This window comes from Heloderma suspectum, chromosome 1 (assembly GCF_057233095.1).
Source record: "Heloderma suspectum isolate Gila_16-S chromosome 1, 16-S_ref, whole genome shotgun sequence".
Lineage (NCBI taxonomy): Eukaryota > Metazoa > Chordata > Lepidosauria > Squamata > Helodermatidae > Heloderma > Heloderma suspectum.
Window position 1 is genome coordinate 366106748 of NC_139458.1, and position 12975 is coordinate 366119722.

The 12975-nt window shown below is 45.5% G+C and overlaps 1 long non-coding RNA gene across 1 annotated transcript in view; it reads left to right on the forward strand.

The window, feature by feature from the left end:
* Positions 1 to 2413, forward strand: part of LOC146359810 (uncharacterized) — a 49972-nt gene extending 47559 nt beyond the window's left edge. The window contains exon 3 of the long non-coding RNA XR_014786788.1: positions 1819 to 2413. This is a non-coding gene — a long non-coding RNA (uncharacterized LOC146359810). The remainder of the gene's footprint in view (positions 1 to 1818) is intronic.
* Positions 2414 to 12975: the final 10562 nt, after the last annotated feature.

A 12975-nucleotide genomic window follows, 5' to 3' on the forward strand; every position in this document is an offset into this window, starting at 1 on the left:
TAAAGCAGCAACCTAGGCTGCTTCAGGGTTGTGGAGGAGGAAGGAGGTAGCTACCTCCTCACTCCCTGAGCCTGCTTTACCACCATCATTAGTGTGCCACCACATTGTTCTTCGGCAGTGGTTGGAGGGGTTTTGGGGGTGCAGAACACCTGTGACCCACAAATTGTACATCCCTGGCCCAGGAGAATGCATGCCCCAATAAATGCATTCACCGTTTAAGGTGCCACAAGTTTCATTATTGTTTCCACTTAGTAAAACACTTAAGCAGGGCCAAGCCTACCAAGTTTAGGTTGAATGACATAGCTTCCTCAGGCAGCACATTTTGGGTGCTGTTAGACAGGGGCACCACTTTGATTTTCCACCTCAGGCACCAAAATGGGCTGGCCCTACACTTAAAAACCACAGCCCCAATAGATGACCGTCTAGGAAAAAAAAGAGGAAAAAAATCAATTTACCACAATGTCTTTAGACAAACTGAAAATGCCCAAAGTGTTTCATCATATTCAAGGTCAAGGTACATCTGTGGTGTCGGGTGGAAAAGAATACAATGTTGGTTAATACCGTTCTAGTCTGTAGATAAATAGACAACTTCTGTCTTTCAAACTGCCTCTCTGGCACCTTTCACCGACACTGAGATCACACACAAAATGTTTTTTTTAAAACCCCAAATCCATTACTCTTCGTACTTTCAGAGAGGTGGCTGGAGGCCAAGGTACTAACCATCATGCACGTGCAATAATTCCCAGAAATACTCTGTCTGGAAGATCTTACTGCTATTATGACATGTCTTTTTTTAAAAGAAGCAGCAGAAGAAAGACAAGATCAAAGTGAGAGGAGCACACTGAGATTAGCTATTGTTTATATTGGCTTGACAACAGTGAACAGCAGTCAGACAACTTTGTGTTCAATATGGTAAATCCACTGTAATCCAGATAAATTTATAGTGATGGTGATATTTAAAATAACCCCATCAACTGCAAATACTTTTGAGGAAATATAATTAGCATATGACATGATGGTTAGCTGCTGGCTAGAGGCAGACAGTAGTTTTAAAGAGTTGAAAGTGTTTTAAGAGAGGTGCAGAAACACCATTCTTTTGTTGCCTCTAGTCAAACAGATTTTGCAGGTTGTTCAGATAATTCCCCACCGCCAAAAAAGGAAAAGAAAAGATGGTATAGCAGCAGTGCTATGCACATTAATTGGTACATGTGACAGTGAAACCACCTGAAAGTCTCCATACTCTACACACACAGATGACCCAATATTTTACTGCCTGAGGTGAACGGTCAGATGGTGCTTCCCATTATTATTATTCTGCCTTTTTCCCAGTACTGGGACACAAGGCGGCTTACAAAAATTAAAACATACAATTAAAACGTATGAAAATATACAAAAGTTTAAATATAAATTAAACAACAATATAATTAAAATTATATTAAAACAGCACATAGACTGGACTGGCAGTTAAATGTTAACTTTACAACTGGCAATGGAACCCTGTCCTTCACCACACCTGAGGGCAGCAAGCTAGATTAGATGATACAAGGCAGGTTGAGTAGCATACACATCTCTGTGCTCCAACACTTCACCACCATTCTCGCCCCGCATCACATCTGCTGCCTGAAGTGGGCACTTCACTGTCTGACAGTAGGGCCAAGTCCTGCCTACACACATGAGATTTTGAATGCCTTACTATTATAAACTTCACTTCTCCCCCGCTTTTGCTTTTTGCTTTTCCATTAACTATGCACTCATCTTTTCCAGCACTCAAGCACACATCTCCTGCGATTAAAACATACCACTATATCCCTCTCACAGGCTGGATCCAGGATCTGCCTTCTGAAAAGGAAAGGTCTCTGCTCACAGATGGTGCGGTGCCTGCATCTGATCTTCAGGGATCTCCATTCCCCCTGCGCAACAGCTCACCCTGTTCAGCAGGGACCTCCAACCCTTTGTGTGGCATTTTCAGGGGACGGTGGTGGTGGCAGCAGCTGTGTGGGGAGCTGTCCATCTAAACCTGGATCCCAACTTACACATGTACGGCAAGGCTATCTTCTAGCAACAAGGCTATCCTCGCACCCTCCCATTACCAGGAGAATGTGTTATTAATTGGTATGGTAAGCATTAGTAGAATGCAGTGTTACAAAAGAGGTCCATATCCTTTTCTTGTATATAGGTAAATGGAACGTATAAATGACTCTGTCCTTAATTATTTTTGCCTTATTTAAAGTAGTTCCTGTTCTTCCTTCAGGATTTTTTTTTCTATTTGGCCCTGTCACTGACTCGCTCTTTGACCTCAGTCAGCTTACTGAATCTTTCTACGTTTTGGTTTCCATATCTGGAAAATGGCAGTAATGACATGTGTCTGCCTTACGTGGGTGGTATGTGGATGAATTAAATATTTGTGAAGCACATGAAGATTCTGTGATAAGTGAAGGCACCCATGCGCAGAGCATTACATCACTCAAACCATGCATAATCATTCGTGACAAAATGTCTTGTGCATACAGAGCTTTTGTATATTTTTGATGCTCCTACTCCCTTGGTGGCAGACCGTCTGTGGCAGTGGTGCAGAACCACAAGCCCATGGGCCAAATCTGGGCCACCTGAGGTCCCAATACAGCCCCCTGGGGTGCCGCAGATGGCCAGACCCCACCTTCTTTCCCCCAACCACTGATCATTTGGTGGTTGTCAGGTTTTTATGCAGTTTTCCTCCATTCTAAAAGGTTGAGACGTCTCTCCTAAGGCTTAGTTACTGCACTAAGAGCTTCAAGCTAAAATATGCTGGTATTTTGGCCACACACCTTTTATCTTCAGCCCAGCCACCCAAAGAGCTTCTCCAAGGTGGAATTTAGCCTTCAGGCTGAAAGAGGCTCAACTCCCCTGATCTATGGCAACTGTGGGGATGACCTAGGCTGTAACGGGGCCTACACAAACAGCAGGGCACACTTCATGTTTACTGTTTTGTAGTGGTCAGTGCTTTGGTGATTCAGAGGTCTGAGGTCTTGAGGTTACGCCTTGGTTGTGATCCCACAGCATTATCTGATTAATAATCCATGCAGGAAATCCATACAGAAGAGAAGGTTCATGTTTAGGTCAGCCTTCCCCAACTTGGTGCCTTCCAGGTATGCTAGACTCCCAACCGCCACAATTCCCAGACAGCATGGCCATACAGTCCAGCACAGTCGGAGGGCATCCGGTTTGCAGGGGATGGCTAGTTTAGGATGTCCTGCTTACAGACACATGGTTCCAGTTGGATTCCAGAATGCTGCAAAGGAGGCTGCAAGCAATGACTAAGGCACTTACAGTGGGCCTCCTGTAGGAAGGATGACTGATAAAAGAAAATTAATGAATTGAAATGTTTATATCCCAGTTTTTCATACAACATCAAAGACGCAGTGCTATGCATGTTTAGACAGAAAAAAAAAGTCTTACAACTCCCAGCATTCCCCAGCCAGCCATGGTTGCTGGGGAATGCTTAGAGTTGTAGAACTTTTTTCTGTCTAAATATGCATAGGGTTGTGCCCTAAAGGCGGTTTACAAGAACATAATCTAAAACCAAACCACATCACCAATAAAAATGTTTTATCAACAAGAAGAAATGATACACTGACAGAAGTGCACGCCAGCCCACTGCCAGCCCTTTGGTATGTAGAGTTCCTATCCATGGAACAGGTTGGGGGACAACTGGAGTGTAAGTGGTTGAAAATATATGTGTAACCGGATGCGTGAGCATGCCGTGCAGTCAAACCTATGAGGTGGAACATAGGAAACTCCTTATATCGAGCCAGACCATTGATCCATCAAGCCCAATATTGGTGACAATGACTGGCAGCAATGGCCCTCCAGGGTTGCAGGCAGGAGTCTGTTCAGCCCTACCTGGAGATGCCAGGGATTGACCCTGGGGGCTTCTCCACACGAGGCTTTTATCCTGTGATTTACTGCTCCTTCTTCTGGATTCTTTGTGGGGTTTTAAATTGGCTCTTTACACAGCTGTTTTTTCTTTACTACATAACACTATCTGCCATTTACATTGGTGGATGGAGCCTGGCAGGACGTTTTCGGATGTCAGCAGCATTGTACGCCCCTCTGTCCACTCCCTCTAGGGTAGCCCGTCCCCCCTCTCAGCGTGAACTTTTTCATTTCAACTTCTTTGCCTCCCCTTTTCACTTCTGCCACCTCCAGTTCCTACCTTGGCCACTGTATTCCACAGTACTTTTGCAACGACAGAAGTCTGCTCCCCCCATCCCCCAAAGCAAGCAGTTACATTTTTCTTATTTGTGTGTACATGGGGATTGAATAGAAAGGGTTAAAAGTTTTCTGGGCAGCACTTGCAGAGCAGAGTGATCCCACTGTTAAGTGCTGAGACTTTGAAACTTCAGCCCCCGCACAAGTCAGTATTATCCCTGTGAAAGCAAGCAGTAACACTTTTCTCATTTGTGTATACACTGGGAGAGGGGATTGAATGGAAAGAGGTTACATTTCTCTCGTTTGTGTCTACATGGGGATTGAATAGAAAGGATGAGAAGTTTTCTGGGCAGCACTTGCAGAGCAGAGCAGTCCCCCAAACCCATTGTAAAGCGCTGCTGGGGTGGCGGTGGGAGAAGGCAAGGAGAAATGGAGGATAGGCAGCAAAGCCACTCTCCCAGGCTTACAGACTCCCACATTATGCTCTGCAGGCAACCAACAGCAGAATGGCAGAGGCGAAAGGGCGCAAACGCATCAGGGTGACACTCCCACCCTATCACTGTCACAGGCGTTGTCATGATAACCACGCCCCCAACAACTGCCCGCACAAAAGCAGCTCATTGCATCACGGCAGTACACGGGCAGGAGGTGGCAGTTTGACAGCGCTACCCGAGAAAATACAACATTTTCCCTGTTAAGAAATAACATGGGAAACAGGGGAGAAGAGGTGACACAACAGCTGTAGGGCAACAACGTTGTGTAAAGCACACGGGAAAAACCATGAATTAAAATGTTGATCGCACTAAAAAATCACCTTGTGAAGGAGCCCTGGGTCTTTCTGCGTTCAAAGCATGTGCTCTACCACTGAGGTGGAGGTGGCAAAATCTTCTGTCCTGCGGTTGGGTTAGCTGAATCATGTTCAGTTGCACTGTTTTGTAGGGATGTCAGAGAATTCTGCCACGGACCCCAATGAGGCCGGATTCCAAGAATCTGGCCCCACTGGGGTCCGTGGTGGAAAGGAGCACTCACCTCCTTGTCCCTCCGGAATCCGTCCAGGCCGGCTCCTCCATGTGGTGACGCTGTGGAGCCGGCCACTGGCTCTGCAGCGCTGACGATACGGCCGGCCACCATTGCCATGCCGAATTGCTGTGCTAAGTCCGGACGCAAATGGCGTCCACTACGCCATTTGTGTCCCTGTTTTCATGAGATAGGCTATGCAAATATCTACGTAAATATAATTTGCGTAGCCTATCGCATGAAAACAGGGACGCAAATGGCGTAGTGGACGCCATTTGCGTCTGGACTTAGCACAGCGCTATGGTACAGCAATGGCTGGTGGCCGGCTCCACAGCATCACTACATGGAGGAGCCACCCTGGACAAATTCCAGGGGGAGGGACGGATCGCCTCCCCCCCCCACGGATCCCCCCCCCCCGGAACGGGGTAAGTGATCCGCCCATCCCTACTGGTTTGGACGGTAAAGGTCATTAATGTGCCCCAATGTTGGCTCAATAGAGCTTTTGATCTAGTACTCGCTGTGATGACTTTCTTGACTGCTAAAATTGTTCTGCTTGGATCCATCGTGGATCCATCATAGTACTGTTTGAAGCATCTGCTAATTACAGTTGCTGCGATTGCTTCTTCGGCCTGCTTACCTTGCAGACTGTAAGCATGTATTGCCCTGATCTGTATTGGAACCACCCACATGCAGGTAGGGGAGGTTTAACCCTTTCCCTACCAATCACCTGTTTTCCTAAATATGCACTCCCACACAGCGGAGAGGGAAGAAATGAAGCGAAGAAAGAAAGCCTTCATTGGTGCCAAGACCGGCCAAGTTGAGCTCAGAGTCCTGCTGACCAGAGTTATCAATGCATCTTTGGAGGAGGGCAATACCCTGTCCTTTCTAAAGGAAGCAGTGATCAAATTCCATCTTAAGAAACCATCACTGAGCAGCAGGGGTGACTTGGCTAATTTCAGGTCTGTTTCCAGCCTCCCTTTTCTGGGGAAAATAATGGGACACATAGTGGCAGAGCAACTTCACATGCATCTGGCATCTTTCCTAAGCATGTTTCAGTTAGGCTTCTGTCCTGGCAATGGCACTGAGATAGCTTTGGTAGCCATGGTGCAAAATATGTATCTAGAAGCCAGTAAAGGGAATGCTTTCCTGATGGTGCGCTAGACCTCTTAGTTGTATTCAACATGTGGACTGCAACATCTTGTTACAACGCCCAAAACACCTTGTCGGGGATTCCTAGTATCATCCATGAAAGGTTCCACTCTGTTCATACGTAGAGGAATTCATTCAAAGGCTGATGATGAGAGATGCAAGCTCAACCCCTCAGGGTCTGCCATTTGGGCTTACCCAGGGGTCAGTAATATTGTTGCCTATGTTAATATCTGTATGAAGCTGCTCACTTGAGATCCCCCAGGGCTTTGGAGTTGGATGTCATCTGTATGCTGTTGACACACAGCAATCTGTTTTGGTAACTAAGCAGCTGGAAGCTGCTGTCTCATTGCTAAATCAAGTGTCTTGAGGCTGTAGGTGTTAAAACTTGCTGAAATGGAATCCAGACAAGACAAAAGTGATGGTGTAGGAAGACTAGATACTCTGACAGGGCATATCCTCCTGTGATTAATGGGGTTGGAAAAGGCAGACTGTCCCATAGGTTTTATTTGTATGAACCAAAATAGTGGTATTTTATTTAGTAGCCTATACTTTATTATTTATTTTCAGGATGCCTACAACTCTTCACTTAGACTGGGGCAGAGCATAGAGTTTCCAAACTTAAAAGAAAAAGTTATACCCAAACTTTTTATTGTATTTTAGATGTGTTATTACTGTATGTAAGCTGCTCTGGTAAATTTTTATTTGAAGGGCAGAACAGAAATTTGTTAGTTGCTTTGCAGTTCTGATGGTGAGAGGTGGAAGTAATCTAAATAATAAACAGCACTAACATTTTATTTCATCCGTTTTCCATTTTTATAAAAACAATGTTGTAACAAAACTAAAACATATTTTACCCCCAAAAAAGAAAGAAAAGCTGGGGATGGGAATAGGAATTACTACAGGGCCTTTCAAAGTTCTATAAAGTTATGCTGGCAGTACAAATCAAGAGTTAATGAACCCCAGGATTGACGTCAGGCAGGCTCATACTCAAAGTATGTGAGAATATCACCTTACAGTTCTGCAATGAATAACTATAAAGGAACGTGGACTTTCTATGGGAATATTCCTGGAGTATCCTAACAAGTGCAGTCCTATGATGTATGTATTATTTATTTGTTATGCTTGTATCCCCCATGTTTAGTACTGTATAAAGTACTAAAATGTAATAAAGTTTACATACTGTAGTTTTAAACTTTATTACATTTTATTGTCTTGTATTTTACGGCTTTAATTATTGTGAACCGCTCAGAGAGCTTCAGCTATCGGGCGGTATAAAAATGTAATAAATGAAAGCATACATACATAAATCAAACCCAATGGAGTTAACCGAGACTTTTTGCCAGGTAAGCATTTCACGTACACCCTTGCATCTGAACAGCAGCAGGCTCCAAACCAGCCATGCCAGAGCAACAATTTCTTTACCCCCCCAGAATTTAGCGAATCTATTCCTGATGAGTCAGAGGCGTCAACAACGGGGACGTAGACACGGGAAAGACTCCGCGCTTGCGGGGGAAAACACGACACGACACCCCCGGCGCGCGCCCCGGGCCATTCGCACGCTCAGCCTGTCGCCGCGCGCCACGTCACGGCCTGCGCTTTCCCGGCGTTGCGCAACCCCGCCAGGCTCTCCCTGTTCGCCAAGGAGCGGCCTCCGTCCGCTGTTTACTATATTTGGTTCACCACGAGGTGACCCGTCCAGATAAAGGCTGGAGTCAACAGGCGCGAGTCCTTTCTTGGTACGGCTCTGCTCAGGCAGGCCCGGGGGCTGGCAGCGGGGAGGCCGCAGCGGCGCTCTGCGAGGGGGAGGCGCTGCCGGGGCGCCTGCGCCGCTCGCTCTAATTATAGCCGGCGCAGCTGGTGCAGTTTCCCTGGCGGGGAGGGGCGCGCTGCGCTCCAGCCAGCAGAGGCGGCTTCCGGAGCCGGCGGCGTCGCCTTCCCCGCCCGGTCGTGCCCGCGCTGCATTGCTACATGATGCTCACCCCGTCGGCATCATCCAGCGCCTCTGTTGCAGCAGTACTCTTCGGGGCTTGGAACGGGGAGGAACCAGTCCGTGTAGAAGTCTAACGCGCGCACGAATCAACAACCCTCCAGGAGTGAGCCCCAGACACGCACTTCGGATGCCTCGGCCTTTATTTTGAGCGCACGGTCCCACCCCAGTCGGTTGGATTTTGGCCGGGGGAGGGGCGGGGGCGTACACTGGTGATGCTAAGCTCCAGCGTCGCTTGTATTTTGTTACAACGTCTCAAAATCCGACGTGCCTCGTGTTGCTGTAATGTATATAGGTCCAGCAGCAGACCGGAAAGACCGCGTGGAGTGAATGTATATTTGCCTCTCGAAGGGGTCATCTCATGAAGCCGATTGGTGGGAGAGTCAGGATAGATAAAAGGAAGGACTTCACACAGGGCGTAGTCAAACTATGGAATTCACTGCCACAAGTTGGAAGGCTTTAAAAGGGTTAAACAAATTTCCTGATGGCTATGTGCTCCGGTATCAGGCAGTATGCCCATGTAGACCAGTTGCTGGGGAATATGGGTGGGTGGGTGCTGTTGCACGCATGTCCTGCTTGTAGTTTTCCCCGTGAGCAGCTGGTTGGCCACAGTGTGATCAGAATGTTGGACTCAATGAACCCTTGGTCTGATCCAGCAGGACTCTTCTTATGTTTGCAGTCCAATCCTATACATATTTACTCAGATGTAAGCCTCATTGAGTTCAGTGGTGCTTTCTCTGGGTAAGAGAGTATAGGATTGTGAGTATGTGTTTTTCTTAAAGTATTCTTAGAAGACATTTAAAATATATATTTTAAAAAACCTTATTTTAAAACACAATATGTATGTGCTTGGTTGGTATAGTTCACCTTTCCATATATATGAGAAATAGAACACTTCCAGGGAGCTATGAAACACTGAGAATGTACTTAATCAAAATTCATACAGCATTTTGCACAATTGCTTATAATGCAATCTTAGGCCTGTTTTCAGAAAACCTTCCATGTTTCTGGAGCTTACTCCCTAGTAAATGTTTAGGATTATAGCCTCAGTTGAGTGTTTCAGCAAGCATCTCACTTATTAGCATATTTATCCTACCACGTAAGCTGCCTTCAGGTTTCCAGTGGATTGAGCTACATGGTTTTTTTCCCCTGTGTCTTCTTCAAAGAGTCGTGCAACTGGCAGAAATCCAGCAGGTCCAGCTTTTTCTGACATGAAGATTCAGAGATGGAAGAAAGCTCCCATTGAATTTCTGCCTGTCAGTTAGCTGTTAAAAACGCAAGAACTGTGCTTAGAAAGTGACCACCTCTTATCTGAGTTGCAACTTTGGTGCATGCTGAAGCAACTGGAAGATCACTTCAGTACATTCACAATATGCGAGTCTTCATCACATATAGCCACAGACTATTTGGGCTGTTTTTCTTCAATGGAATCAGAATGTGTGTGTGTGTCTTTCTCACCCCAATACAATTTGGAACATTGTTCCTAGAAGAGGCATATTTAAAAATTCTAGTGCTGTGGTTGTAGGGTTGGGAGAAAAACCTGCCAATTTATGTTGGCAACTGTGTAGAATACTGCTTGGGATAACAGATCTCGAAGGAGAAGGTGAACTTGGCTGTGTAAACATTAGTATTTGTACTTAGGACTTTGTCTGGAGCACTGAGCACCTTGAACAAACCTTAACCACAGAGAACATATGGCTAGATTACAGCTCAAGTGCTTGGTAAGGAAGTTAATCATTTACTTGCATACACAATGTCTTCATTTTTAAACTAAGGGTTCAAAAACCTTTAAAATCACAAGACAAGCAGTTCTGTAAAATGCTACTATTGCTGGTGGTTAGTTCTTGGAATACTAATGAATTGTTAACGTTTTGTTTTCTAGCAGTTGGAGCATTAGCTTTTGGACAGCAAGAGGTTGTGGTTTTGTTTTTAAAAAAATCATTAACTGAAGGCCTCTTCACACATTGAAAGGTATAGGACAGTATCCAATGCGACACTAGTGGTAATGTAAATTACACTACATTAGTGTAAGCAACTTCTAGTGCAATGCAAAGCTTACAGACACATGAGAAAATAAACTAACCATTTTTAGCAATAATACTGTAATACAAAGGAGTTGTAGTCTGGCACTTCTGGAGGGAGCCAGGCTGGGGAAGTCTGATGTGTTAATGCAATTTGCACCACAATCCTGTCTTCATTTAAGACAGATATCCATGTATGTTGGCGTAACTGAGTTGTTCGTTATCACACTTAAGGGTGCAATCCTATGCATGCTGGCTGAGGAATGTTGGGAGTTGTAGGACTTCTTTTCTGTTTAACTATGCATAGGATTCTGCATATATATATATATAATACTGGGACAAATAGTAATAATAGATCCTTATCTTTTTCTCCAGTGCACAATGATAACCTTTTTCCAGAGATTTGGCAGAACGCCCTGATAGGGAAGGGCCTATATGACCACTGAGTAAAACACAAATTTTACCAGTTAAATGAACAGGTTATGGGAAAGACCTCCTCACGATACCATGCAGAGGTGCTACCAGTCTGTATAGGCCAGCCTTCCCCAACATGGTGTCCTCCGGGTGTTTTGACCACAACTCTCATCATCCCTGACTATTGCCCCTGCTGCCTGGGGCTGATGGGCTGATTGCACCACATTAGGAAGGCTTTGCATGTTTGTACAAGTAGTTTCTAAATAATTCCTAAGAGGACCCTGCTAATACACTTTTCCTTGTCAAAGACACCATATCGGTCAGTACTATTTCCTAACCCAGAAGTTACCATCCAATAATGTTGCACGGGGACAGGCATCGGCAGCCATTTCTGGTAACTGGATGATTCATCTGCGAAGCTCCCAAACCACTACTTGGGAATCACTCTTTTACCATAGGAAGCAAATCTCGGCCAAAAGGAGGCATTGAGGGCAATAGCAGAATCACAATGACAGTAATGCCCATAAGGGAAATCCATGATGGGGTGAATCATTCTCTTGTACTTACATTCTGGCTCCAAAAGCAGTCTTCTGCCCTTCGGCAATACTGCTGTAGCTATTTACTTTATTCCTGCCTGCATTTGGAGCTGTTACCTGTGGTGATGAAACAATTTCAAGGCCTAATTTCTTTATGTGTAATTCTGCTACTCCGTAGTTTCCCTGTCAACACATCCGTTCCCTTCCAAAACTATTTTGGAAGGGGCACACTAGATGAAAACAAATCCCTAGTAATCACACAGTGCACAGCTGTTCCGTGAGGGACCCTCCCTGTATACAAACATCTGTTCTCAAAATCTTAATTTCATGCAATAAAAGGAGTCAAATCCTGCTTATCGTTTTTTTGTGATAACAGCCTCGTTAAACTAATGGCATTCTCCAGTTGAAAGGAAATAAAAACATAAGGGGCAGCATCCAGTACTGTCACTGCATCTCCACTAGTTCCATTGTGCCAGCGGGACTCATCACCAGTGCAACGGGAACTAACACTTCTTAAAGCAGCCCCAGAAATGAGTGGAAATGCTTGTTCCTGGATTGGGATAGATCAGCAGAGCTCCCTTCTGTGAATTCCACTGGCCTGCCCTGTTCCAGAAATGAGCGTTTTCTCTCATTTCTGATTATTTCAGGAACTGGTAGCTTATTGCTCCTATTGCGCAAGTGGTAGGTCCCGCTACCGCAAAGTGCAGGATACTGCCCAAGGACTGCCTCGCTGGACCAGGCCAAGGCCTACCTAATCAAGCATCTGCTTTTGTCAGTGGCAGCCGCATGTCCCTGGAAACCTCACAAGTATGCCATGAAGATGACAATGGCCTCCCTGGGTTTTTTTTGTTCCCATTATCTCATATTCAGAGGTATTGTCATACTAGTTATAGCTAAAGCTGACAGATCCTCTGTGGATCGGTTGAATACTTTTTAAAAGCCATCTTGTGATAGTAAAGGTAAAGGTGTCCCCAACCAGTCGTGTCTGACTCCAGGGTGTGGTGCTCATCTCCATTCTAAGCCGAAGAGCCAGCGCTGTCCGAAGATGCTTCCGTGGTCATGTGGCCGGCATGACTGAACACCCAGGTGCACGGAACGCTGTTACCTTTCCCGCCGAAGTGGTACCTATTTATCTACTTGCAATTTCTTGCTTCCGAACTGCTAGGTTGGCAGGAGCTGGGACTGAAGACGGGAGCTCACTCCGTCACCCGACCTTCCGGTCTGCAATTCAGCGTCTTAACCACTAAGCTACCGCGGCCCCTTAAGACGCCTTAAATGTGTGAGGAAGTCTTGTCCGTCAGATGATGCCCAAACTCTAGTGCTACAAATGGAAGAAAAATATCCCTTTCTTCAGACTACTAGTGTCATAGATCATAACATTATGACTCTAGTGGTCTGAAGAAAGGGATATTTTCTTCAGGCTACTAGTGCCATAATTTTAGGATCATGTTCTTGCATACAAGCTGCCTGATCCTATACATGTTTATGCAGAAGTATGCCTCACTGAATTCAGTGGGACTTACTCCCAGTCAAGTAAGCAAGAATAAAATCATAAGAGCCATGCTGGATCAGACTAAAGGTCCAGCATTCTGTTCACACAGTGGCCAACCATGGGAAACCCACAAGCAGGACCTGGGTGCAGTAGCACCCTTCCACCTATGTT